Raw genomic sequence first — 12868 nt, forward strand, 5'->3', positions numbered from 1 at the left:
CCATTTTAAAGTTCAATAAGTAGTTATATATTTTCTTTATTAATTTATCATCTGTCCCTAGAAATATCTGATCTAATTCTAGGAGTTCTTTACATAATCCATATATTTCTGCATCTTTCTTGTGTCTCATTTTATTTGGATATGTGGCCACCAAATCGATTCCTTGATTTTTTTAGTTTCTGTTTTGATTTTAAGTCCCCTTGTTCGTTTATACCTTACTTTTTTTTCCAGTTCAAGAGCATTTGGGCATATTAGCACTTCCATCATGGTATTTTCATGTAATGTTTCTGTTTGATTCTTTCCCATACTGAAAGCAGAGCATTCCTGAAATAGTGCCTTTGTATTTTATCTATGTATTGCTTGTGACCACCACCACTCTGGTCCCCATCATGCCAACAGATCTCATCCCCTAACTCAGAAAAAGTACATTTTAGTTAGTGATAGATTTCAACCTCAGGATATGAGTCTCCTGTTGGGAATGTCAAATGTTATAATTATATCTGAATGATAAGCTAATTATCAATCACATAATTAACACATGTTTATTAGCAGGCCTGAAGTGGCAGCCTCCTGCTTCTCTTTTGGTCAAAGACTGTTTCAGGAGGATGCAACATTTTTCCCCAGAAGTGTCTCTTCCCAAGGGAAGGAATGGATTGCCCATGCTTCTTTCCCAGATAAATGCTTGTTCCTGGAAATAGGAGGAGTGTTTCTATGGGATCAGCAGAGTTTCCCTAAGGCTGGACCACAGCAGAGCAAGGCAGAAAAATGACCCTTGTCTGCCACTTCTGCTCTGAAGACACTGCAATATATTTATGAAAGATGAAACTTCTTGCTCCAATTAACACAAGGCAGCGTACAAACTTTTCTCTCATTTTATTTTATGAGTTGGGATGGGATGAGAGTCAGTGATAGATGAGAAAAGCTCATTCAATGAGATTCATGGATTTTGTTGTTTTTTTTTTTTTTTTGAAAAATAAAAAAATCCAAAGTCCTCAAAGGAAGAGATCCTAGAGAATATGAGCCTATTTAAACACTTTTGTTCGCACACAAAAAAAAAAAAAAAAACTACCACATCTGGAGTCTGTATGAAGAGAGTTAAGGCTTGGCCTTGTTTACCCAGTTGCAACAGACTGCACTACCAGCATTATTGCCTCTCCTCTCCATTCCAGGAACCAGCTGGGATCTGGGAGCATTTACCTCCCCTCTCTGACCTTCACTGAGACTGGGAAAGAGTGACCTCAAAGTGGACACGGAGCAGAGGATCACTTTACTGGCATGCTGATGAACAAGATTAAGAGGCACAGAACTTTGATCATTTTGCTCCTTGCTTTGGAGACATGACAGTGGGCAACAGCCTTCCCTCTAAGAATTCACAATAAACTCTCAGAAGGAGCATGTGGCTCTGAACTTTAGACAAAAAAGTGTCACCTGGTTAAAGCTGTTTTGTAAGAAACAAGCCCCCCCCCTGGTGGGGTTTTTTTTTTTTTTAATTTTTTGAGAGAGAGGGAGGTTGGTTTTATTGGTTTTTCCCGGTTCCCCGGGTTGTATTCGTATAGGTTGTATTTTATCAACAAAATTTTAATTTTAGTTTTTTTTTTTTTTAATTAATTTTAGTATGGGGGGGGGGTTTTTTTTTTTTTTTTTTTTTTTTTTTTCAAGGTTTTGTTTTTGTGGGGGGTTTTTTTTTTCACAACAATAAGTTTCTGGTTGCTAGTTTAAGGGGAAACTAAGATTTCAAACTCTGAATTTATCAAGTGATAAGAATGAAAAACCTGCAGAAATTCTAGAGAAATCTCTGATGACCTGAAAACAACTGGGAAGCTGCTTGCTCAGATTTCTAATGTTTAAAATCTATTCCCATAGTTCTTATGGCAAAAAAACTGACATAACAAAAAATCATGGTATGTCCTTTTACCCTGGCAATATACTGCATTTTAATTAAGTTTACTTTGACATTCCAATCCTAAGTGCCCAGCTCAGCTGTTAAGATTTCCAATAACCAAAACCTGTACTGTAAATATACTTTCATTTCAGGTTTAAGATGGCATAGTAGGTCAGTACTGGATATTGGTTAGGCTGGGTTTTTTAGCTTAGTTGTAGAAGTCATGGACTGAAAAAAGGGTTTTTCCCTGCTCTCTGGATTTTGTCATATATTCTGAATTTTATCTTTTCCTGCTAAAACTATGAAGATACACCCATTCATAGAATGTGCTATAGACTTTAGGCAATGTTACATTGTCTTGTGCTAGATTAAAAACTGAACAAAGGTTTCATGAAAAACAACTAACTTCATCAGCCCAGCTGTAAATACGTTTTGCACAGTAATTCCCACAACTCCAAGGAAATACAACCCAAGAGTAAGTTGAAGAAAGCTGCACTCAAGATTTGGGGAAAACATACATGTTGCAATTTTTTAAAATTTATTGATTTATAGCATCTGATCTATATATTGCCCTTTCTCTTAATATATACAGTACTCTGTAAGAAGGGGGAAAGTGTTTATTCTGATGTTATGATTTAGGAATTGGGCAAGAACTGAAATCATACTGGAAGTTTGAGGTACAGAATTATGAATTATGAGTATGTGATTCCAAAAACCTAGGCTTTGTGATCTAAGACTCTTTCAAGCTTTAACACAGGAAATATATGGCGGAACATATTACTGTGGTGTTGAAAGGAACCGACTTAAAGCTTGATTAGTGAAGCATTATTTAGAGAGGGCTAACATAGTACATTGTTGTCATCGTCGTCGTCGTCATCATCATCATCATCATCATCATCATCATCATCATCATCATCATCATGGAAAGAAATAGATTCAGTTCCAAGCTGGGAGAAAGACACTGGAAACATGGAGGCTGATTGGAAAGATGGGTTTATTGATGAAGCAGACCCACATGGGTTTGTGGTTCTGGGCAGCTGACAAAATGGAGTTGAGAGCGGGTGGTTTTATACTGTACCTTCTTTGGGCTTTGCACTTGAACTTCCTGTTCCTGTGCAAGAACATGTCTTCTATTCGCTGTTATCAGATTCCTATGGGGTCATGTAGGGGTTATGTAGACATCATAGCTGGCTCTATAGGCAAAAGAGAAAATACAAATCCTAGGTGTTTGTCTGAGCTAAGTTTGGTTGAAGCTTGGACTGCTCTGAAAGGGTGTTGGGCAATTCCTATTGTGGCTTAATGGCTTTGCTCTGTGTTGGATCTCGAGTGAGGGCTAATCCTACCTGCTTTTGTTGTTTAGTGAGATGTCCTTGTCTGTTGGTTACCTTACTGATGTGCTCTCTGAGTTTGCTAGTTTTCATGCAGACATTTCATTACCCAAACTAGGTGACATCATCAGGGCTGGTAAGGAGTGTTGTTTGCTGTCAGTTTATATTCTAATTAGTGGCTTGCCCTGTCTGTGTTCATGGGAGTGGTCTTAGAGATTATTTGGTTGGGCTGTTTACTGTGGGTTTCTTTGGCAGTTTCCTGATTGGGGTGTTGTTTATTTGATTGTTAGCCTGTTAATCATAGTTAATCAAGGCTGATTTGAGTGCTGATTGCTGGTGGAGACATACTTGTCTGTTCCCTTTTTGGTTATCTAATTGATTTTATTTTAATACATCTTTTTTAAAAAGCCTCTCAGAGAAAGGCTGCTGTAAACAGTCAGTACTTGATCCTCCTTGATTAATACTTGATTTTAGCTCTAAAATCAGTATTTTTATACTTTATATATAGCTTCGTAAACATTAAAAAGGAGATAGCTGCAAATTATATTCAACATTGCTTTTGTTCCTCACGTATCAACTTCTGATGTAATTTGTAGTTGATGGAAAGTGATATGCATGGAAGAGTTATATACTGTATGTACATGTGTTTGCAATTTGCAGGAAGTGAAAAAGCACTGAGTACTGCCTTTGGTGGAAACTCAGCAAAATGCAGAGATCTAACTATTCTAGTTACTGAGATTGAATTACAATAAGCAGGCATGATATTCCCCTCTGAAAAAAAAATCGGGGCCGGCCAAAAGAGACCCCCCACCACGCGCCAAGAAATCGCCCGCCCGCCGCTCGCGCCGCCCGCCGCTCGCCAAGAAATCGCCCGCCCGCCGCTCACCAAGAAATCGCCCGCCCGCCGCTCGCCCCGCCCGCCGCTCGCCAAGAAACCGCCCGCCCGCCGCTCGCCAAGAAATCGCCCGCCCGCCCGCGTTCCGCTCGCCCCGCCCGGGTGATTCCCAAAAAAATCGGAATTCCGATTTTAATTGGAAAAATATCATGTCTGAATAAGGTAAATTTCTATTCTGCACTGCGTTGAGTTGCACCACCTAATTCTTTTTCCCAACCTCACCAATCCAAAGACTCACCTTTCTTGAATTAAATTAGTATTCATGTTGGAAGTATGACAGTTTTACAATTTATTGATTAACCTCATGAATCATTACAGAAATCCAACCTAAACAACTGTATTGTAAAGTAGAAGAGTCTTCACTTCAGCAGAATGGGAGAACATTCTACTGTTTTTGGCTGTAGTTTTGGTTGTGTTGACCATTTCCTTGGATGAGAACTCATACTGATCCTTTGTAAGTATCACTAAGATTGGTTTCAATAAACTTTTTAATTTTGTGGGGAATAATATAGCCTTGAAAATATTTATGTATTTATTTATTTTTCACACTTCTGAACTGCCCATCTCCCTCAAAGAGAGATTTTGGACAGTGTACAATAAACTATCAAAATATAAAACAGTACATAAAAATTAAAATGTTAAAGTTAAAATTTTAGAATTAAAAGTTTAAAAAACATTTTTTTTTTAATTTCAAGGAAGCAAGAATAATTACACCTTGTTAAAATTTGTTGACAAAGACAAAAGGAGGGCACCATGACATTCTAAAAGACTTAACTTTCCTATGTTTGGCATGGTTGCACTCCTGGTTCATTCTAGAATTTTGAGATTGAGAACATTCATAGTCATTTGGACATTAATTTTGTTGTAGACACTACCTTTTTCACTGTTAATTCATGGCAAGCCTCTTTCCCATTACAAGGGCCCTGCCCTCCTGCTCTACAGTCTCATTTAAAAAAAAGAAAAGAAACTCCTGCTGTTTATTAAAGTCACAAATCTTGTACAGGGCAGATTCAAATAAATGTAAGGCTGAAGGTATTGAGATCAAAGAGCATAGATAAATATCTCTATCTCTATCTCTATCTCTATCTCTATCTCTATCTCTATCTGTCTATCTATCTATCTATCTATCTATCTATCTATCTATCTATCTATCTATCTAATATTATATATTATATATATTATAATATATATAAACTCCTGCTGTTTATTAAAGTCATAAATCTTGCACAGGGCAGATTCAAATAAATGTAAGGCTGAGATCAAAGAGCATAGATAAATATCTAAATATATACATATAAAATATATTATAATATATATTATATATATATTACATATATATTTGTTTTCGTAGATTTTCACGGGTACAGGTATGTAGGTCTAGGTGTGTTTGGGTCTTTTCCGTGTAAGATTAAGAGTATCTTGGCGACGTTTCGGCGAGGTCCCACTCACCATCCTCAGGCTGGTGCTTTTGGCTTCGTGCCAGTGCAAGCAGTATGTGATCGGAGCTTGCACTGGCACGGAAGCAGCACCAGCCTGAGGATGGCGAGTGGGACCTCGCCAAACATCGCCAAGATACTCTTAACCTTACACGGAAAAGACCCGAACACACCTAGACCTACATTACACACACACACACACACACATATAATAAATATCTGATTGTCCATAAAAATGAATTTTTGAAATGGTACATTTTTGCACCATTTTTTAGTTTAAGCTACCATACTGGTTAATAATCAGCACTATACAAACAGGAAGAGTTTGGTCTTTATTGAATTACCAGTCTTTCCCAGATCACAAAATTCAGGGGAAATTTCCATAAGATGATCTTCTGTTAATATGTTCAAATTAATGGGATTAGATTTTTGTTCAGATTAATTAGAATGCTGTCAGCTTGGACATGTTTATGTGTTCAAAAGTGAAGAGCTCAAAGACAATTAGAGCCAATCGTTTGCTATTATTTGAGGGCAGTGGTTGACTTTTGTGGGGTATGTGCAGGGGTGGGATTCAAATTTCTTAACAACTGATTCTGTGGGCGTGGCCTAATTTGTGGGTGTGGCTTGGTGGTCATGTGACTGGGGTGGGAGTAGCTTGCTGACTGGGCATGGCCAGGTGGCCATGTGACTGGTGAACCAAATTTAAGCGGTCCTCGCTTAATGACCAGGTCCTCGCTTAGTGGCCAGTTGCTTAGCAAGTGTTCTAATTTACAACTGACCTCCAGAGAGATACTTGGCCTGTTTTTGGAGTTTTGACAGCCACACACACATACACACGCACCCTTCTAACCCTGCTATTCTTTGATTCTGTAAGGATCTCCTGCTGGAGCAGGGGGTTGGACTAGATGACCTCCGAGATCCCTTGCAGGCCAGACCTAGATTGCTGTGCTGCTTCAAAGTCTTCTGAAGCCAGGGTTTATGTCCTTCTTTCTTTTTTCTCTCTCTCCTTCCCTCCCTCCCTCCTTCCATGTATTTATCTATCCATCCATATATCTCATTTACTTTCTCCTCTCTCCCTCTTTCTTTCTTTCTTTCTTTCTTTTTTTCCCTTTCTTTCTGCCCCTTCCTTCCATTCCCTTTCTTCCTTTCACTTCCTTTCTCTCTCCCTTTTTCTTTCTTTCCCTTTTCTCTTTCTTTTCTTTCTTGTATCTTCCTTCTCTCTTTCTCTCTCTCTCTCTCCTCTCTCTCTTTTCCCTCTCTTTCTCTCTCTCTTTCTGTAACCCCCTCTCTTTCTCTCTCCCCCCTCCCCCCTCTCTCTTTCTGTCCCTTCCTCCTATCCTGTCTCCTTCTAAAGCTAGGAAGCCCACCTGAAACACACACATATACACACACACCCAGGGGTGGGATTCTACCAGTTTGGCCTGGTTCTATTGTACTCTGCCTATCAGAGAATAAGCCTGCAGGCAGGGACTGTGCTTTTTATTCTTTGTGCAGGGTCTTAAAAAAATACATGCAGTCAACAGAAGCAAACGAGGCAGGTTAGAAACAAGAGGATGCTCAGAGCAACCCCAGTTCTACAGTATCATAGAATAAGAACAGCCCAGAAGAAAGGCAATAGCAGGCAGGCAGGCAGGCAGGCAGGCAGGCAGGCAGGCAGGCAGGCAGGAAGGAAGGAAGGAAGGAAGGAAGGAAGGAAGGAAGGAAGGAAGGAACCACCCTACTGAGGGCTGCAGAATCATGCAGCCTTTAACATTTCAGATTGTTGACCCTTCCTAGACCCAACTGATGCTTCTTATTGTATTTAGAGTACATGAGTTTCAGTCCCAAAGATGCTCCTTCTCCGCAGGAGCCCAACCTTCAATTCTGGATGAATACTTCTGCATCCTTTCACTCTTTGTTCCTCAACATCCTTTTTACATTGGATCACAAGCTATTGAATCAGATCAGAACCAAGAACAACAGTTGCAGTTATGTAGATGTAAAAGAGACTGGAGACTTTACAGCCTTCAAACCCCAATCCAAGATCGCAGGCAAAACAAGAGCCTCAGGCTCAATACTTTTATCTCCTGACATTCATAGCAGAGAACTTACACAAACAAAACAAACTTTACAAGAATAATATCATCTTTAGAAATGATCCTTTCTTCAAGAACCAGACATTAGGAACTGTGAATGGAGAAACTTTATTATTTACTTAGACTCTATGTAACCTCAAGAATTCACCTGAAGGTATCAGGCAGCCCAAGACTGACAAATCAAACGTAACAACTTCCATGAATGCAAAAAAATAATAATCAGAAATGTAACAGTCAAACATCCCATGCTCTTAACAAAAATGAATTTGTAGCACAGAAGGGAAAATTCCAAATTTACAGATATTGTAAACAAAAGATTCCTAATGCAATCAGGTGCCTATATGCTGACTTTCTATATGACCCCATTGTTCCTTCCATCTCTGTCACTCTGGGGGCAGCCACTCAAGGGTGGGATTCTCTCTTTCCCTCTCTTTCTTTCTTTCCCTCTCTCTCCCCCTTCTCTTTCCCTCTCTTTCTGTCTCTCCCTCCTCTCTCTCCCGCTCTCTCTCTCACTCACACACACACACACACACACAAACACACATACTGAGGGAGGAGGTGAGCTGAGGGAGGGGGTGCTCACTCGTAAAGTGGCAGGCTTTAAAGTGGCAGGGAGGATTTAAAGCAGCTGCCTCAGCCCTCCGAAAGCATCTCCAAGTGGAACGGAGATGGCTGGGGTGGGGGGTAGTTGCATTGCAGTTGCATGCCACCCCCTCTTCCCCCCTTTCTTCCTTTTCCCACCACCCGCTGCTGACTGGAGCTCACAGGATCACAGTTCGTCCCAGACCAGGTGTGTGTGTGTGTATGTGTGTGTGTGTTTTTGCAACAACTGCGGTGGGGGGTGCTCATGGCCCTGCTGCTTTAAGTGTGCAGTGATGGCTGCATGCCTTAAAGCAGGGGTGTCCAACCTTTCACCTTCCCTGGGCCACATTAGAAGATGAAAATTTGGTTTGGGCCGCACATATAATAAATTGTTATAAAATAATTATATTATAAAATTATATAACAAATTATAAATTATAAATTATTTTTATTATTTATTATTAATTATTTATTAAAAATTATTTATTGTTTATAAAAATTATTATTTATAAAAATTATTAATTATTTATTTTGCCGGGTTGGGGGGGCAGCGGCAGGGTGGGGGGGCAGAGGTGGGGGCGGCGGCGGCGGCGGGGGCAGAAGCGGCGGCAGCGGGGCAGAAGCAGTGGCGGCGGGGTGGGGGGCAGCGGCGGCAGAAGAGCCGGCAGCGGGGTAAGCTGGTTCTGGCCATGGCCTCCAACTTTAACGACATAGTCAAGCAAGGCTATGTGAAAATCCGCAGCAGGAAGCTCGGGGTGAGTGAGCAGAGGGAGCCGAGCGCTTTGTTTCTCCTCTCCCCCCCCCCCTGCCCGCCCCTCTCCGTCATCTCCCGGGCTGGGTGGCGGCGATGGAAAAGCGGGCAATCTTCGGGACTAGGAGACGTTGGGTCTGACTTGGCGGGGCGTGGAGGGAGGGGGCTTGTCAGGCTGGTCTGGTGCGGGAGCCAAGGCTCGCGCTTGCCTCAGGTTCCCCGGATCGCTCGCCTCGGAGCTGCTCGCTCTTGACTTCGGCGTGCCTGGTTTCTCTCTCTCTCTCTTTCTCCCCCCCCCACCTCGTCCCTTGCGCGCCTGCCTTGCCCGCTTCCTGCGAGGAAGGCAGCGCGCAGTGTTGGCCATCTCGCGTGCGGGCAGGCATCGGGGTTTGCTCGGGGAGGAAGCGCCGCAGATGTCAGTCGGAATTGAGCTCAAAGTGTGGCTAGGACTGCGGCTCAATTGCCGCGGCGGGCATGAGACGCCGCTGGGCTGTGTTTTGCCTAGAAATCTGACTGAATTCATCCGGGAGGATTGTCCTTTTCACTCAACCTGGGTTTTTTTTGCGGGGGCAGAAGCAGCAGTGGCGGCAGCGGCAGAAGCGGCAGCGGCGGCGGGGGTGGAGGGGCGGCGGCAGAAGCGGCGGCGGGGGCAGAAGCGGCGGGGGCAGAAGTGGCGGGCGGCGGAGGCAAAAGCAGCAGTGGGGTGGGGGCGGCAGCGGCAGAAGCAGCGGTGACGGGGCAGAAGCAACGGCGAGGGCAGAAGCGGCAGCGGGTGGGGGCGGCGGCGGCAGGGGTAGAAGCGGTGGCGGCAGAAGCGGCGGGGGCAGAAGCAGCAGTGGCGGCGGTGGGGGTGGGGGTTGGCGGCAGGGGCAGAAGCGGCGGCGGCGGGGTGGGGGGTGGCGGCGGGGGCAGAAGCAGCAAAGGCCTTTTCTGTTGCTCCTTGGCGTGGCGCTCACCTCGCCCCGCCTCGCGCCTGCCTCTCCTCCTCCTCGCTGGCTCTTGCCAGAAGGTTGGGGTGGGCACTGGGCCGCATTACAAGGTGACCTGGGCCGCATGCGGCCCGTGGGCCGCGGGTTGGACAAGCCTGCCTTAAAGCATGCTGCTTTAAAGTGTGAGCACACACACCCCCAGCCCTCCGAAAGCATCTCCATGGGCTGGAGAGGTGGAGGATCTGGCTGCTTCCCGTTTTGCCCCCAGGAGAAGCAGGCAGAGGCGGCGGAGACACTGTGGTGACAATGCTGCTTATGGGCGGCAACCAGATCCACCATCCAACCAGTCTGCCACATGGTAGGGAGAGCTGGGAAAACACAGCGTGGCAGCTTAGCCAGCTAGCTGAGCCCGGGGACTTTGCGGGGGGGAAGCTAGGTAGGCTGGGCGAGGCCAGGGGAGCCCCGGAGACAGTGGGGCAAGGGTTAGCGCAACTCACAGGCTTACCTGTGAGCAGGCAGATCAGCAGAGGCTCATGTCAGCTCCAGGCCGCTCCCGCCAGAGCAAAAACCTTGCAAGTCCCACTCCCTTCGGAAACGGCTCCTGGGCAGCAGAGAGAAACAGGATTCAACTGATTCCTAAAGGGAGGGGGACTTGTAAGCTTTTTGCTCTGCTGCAGTGAAAGGCAGGCAATAATGGCTGGCCTGGTGGGCAAAAGCAGGCTTCAGGCATGTTGCGCATGCACACAATGTCGCGCATGCGCAAAAACAAAAACCAATTCCAGGAGCGGAGGAGCGGGCGGAGGGGGGGGCAGCCAGGGGGCCGTTTTACTGGTTCTCCGAACTGACAGGAATGTTAACATCCGGTTCTATAGAACCGGTGAGAACCGGCAGAATCCCACCCCTGGGTATGTGATCAAAAGTGGATTTACCATGCCAAGCTAAGCATTGTGCAATTGCAAAAATAACAGCAGATTTGAATTCTTGGTGTAAAAACACATATTTTTAGAATCCCTCACTGAAAAAAATTGCAAAAATTAATTTTTACCCCCATTAAATGACACGACCTAATATATCAAGATGGCTTTGCAACCCATTTTGTCTTATGTGATCAATATGGGGCTTTACTTGTCTGTTAGCTGTATTTTTTCCTGAATTAAAACGTTAAGAAGAGCAAAATGTATTTCTCTTCTCAATCCTCTACTTTCAAGGACAGCACTATTGATAGTGCTTGTTTTCCTTTTGAAGAAGATCTCTGGATTTTTATTCATATTGTGGTATCTGTATTTAGCTCATAAATATCTATGTAGAACATAGATAGAGCACCAGTTTAATACTCTATAGACAGTCAAAGTTCATGTCTCTGGTGGTGACTGTGAGGGCACTGATAAATCTCCAAATGGCCTCAGAGATTCTCAGAAAGAGTGCTAATGACCAGGTGATTGCAAGGAATATAAATCCTTCCATTCTCCACCATTCAGTCAGGACTGAAGAAGCTTCTTAGATGAGAAGCAAAATGTTTTCAAGGAAAAACAAAGTCCAGTTGCCTTTTGAAAAAGCACCTTTGAGTTTCTCATGGTCGTTCTCTAGATAGGTCACCAGACCCTTAGAGTGCTGTTCTAGCTTACTTGTAGCTAAACTTCATAAAAATGCAATTAGCAGTTTGTGGATTCTTGGAATTCTGACTACCAAGCTCAAAGAGCAACAAGAACCTATGTAGGGGTTGTTGTTTTTTGTGACTTTTATTGGTTTGAGCCTCATGCTAGAGGCTTTCAAGAGAATCTCCCCTGAAGATGGGGCTTATATAGTTTTTTATTGATGATGTTATATTACCTACTGACTAGTTGGAGCTTATATAGCAGATCAGTTTCATCCTTTTTCAGACTCTTCAGGCACAGGTATCCTCCATAGCAGAGGAGTGCAAGGTCTGTAGGTTCAAATTCCACTAAAGAACTGAACAAAGAACATCTGTGTCCTAACCCAGTCCACACACATACCCATACTCAGCACGAGGAGAGTACCATATTTTTCAGACTATAAGACACTCCAGACTATAAGATGTACATCAGGTTTAGAGGAGGAAAACAAGAAAAAAAAAATCTGCCTCTGCCTCCTCCACCCATTTGCCGCCGCCTGTTCGCCACCACCTGTTTGCAGCCACCATGGCCCATTTGACATAGTCCGTTCAACATGGCCTGCTTGCTGTGACCCATTCTTTACCGCTGCCACCCATTCACCGCCACCCATTCATCGCCGCCCGGTCGCCACCACCATGGCCTGGTCACCATGACCCAGTCACCATGGCCCCATTGCTGCCGTCGCTGCCTCTTCACCACTGTGGCCTGGTCGCCATGGCCTAGTTGCTGCAGCCTGGTCACCACAGCCCAGTCGCTGCCAATCACTGCAAACTGGTGGCAGCAGCGATGATAGACAGCTATCTCCACCACCTAGAGCAGCTGATTGGCACCACACCAACCTCCCTCCCCACCAGCTGCAATATTTGCTCTATAAGACACACAGACATTTCCATCCACTTTTTTGGGGAGAGTGCATCTTATAGTCTGAAAAATACTGTGCAAAGTAACCCTTGTATAAAAAGGATATGCAGACACAGAAAACAGTTTATGAGAACAGTTATGAAGAAATATACAGCCACACAGAATTGAACAAGTTGCATTAATGTTTACTTGTAGAAATAGCACAGTCCAAAGTCTTATTACCAGTTCCATGTCTTTTACAGCAGGCAAATATCAAACCATAATACAACAAATAACCTTCGATATCAACAGAATATCAAAATAAACAGGGTTAGTCAGTATCGGTCCATAGTCAGTCAGTATCAGTATCAAGAGAGATCATCAGTGAAAAAGAGAAAGAGAAATAAACCATGGTCTATAGCTCCCTCTTATGGCAACTTGTAGCATAATTAACCAACCAGAACACAGCGTAATACATTAGAGTATTTTTCCTTAAAGCTACAAACATATATATTT

This window comes from Notechis scutatus, chromosome 2 (genome assembly GCF_049901735.1).
Source record: "Notechis scutatus isolate UNSWTSFEM ecotype Mainland chromosome 2, rNotScu1.2, whole genome shotgun sequence".
Lineage (NCBI taxonomy): Eukaryota > Metazoa > Chordata > Lepidosauria > Squamata > Elapidae > Notechis > Notechis scutatus.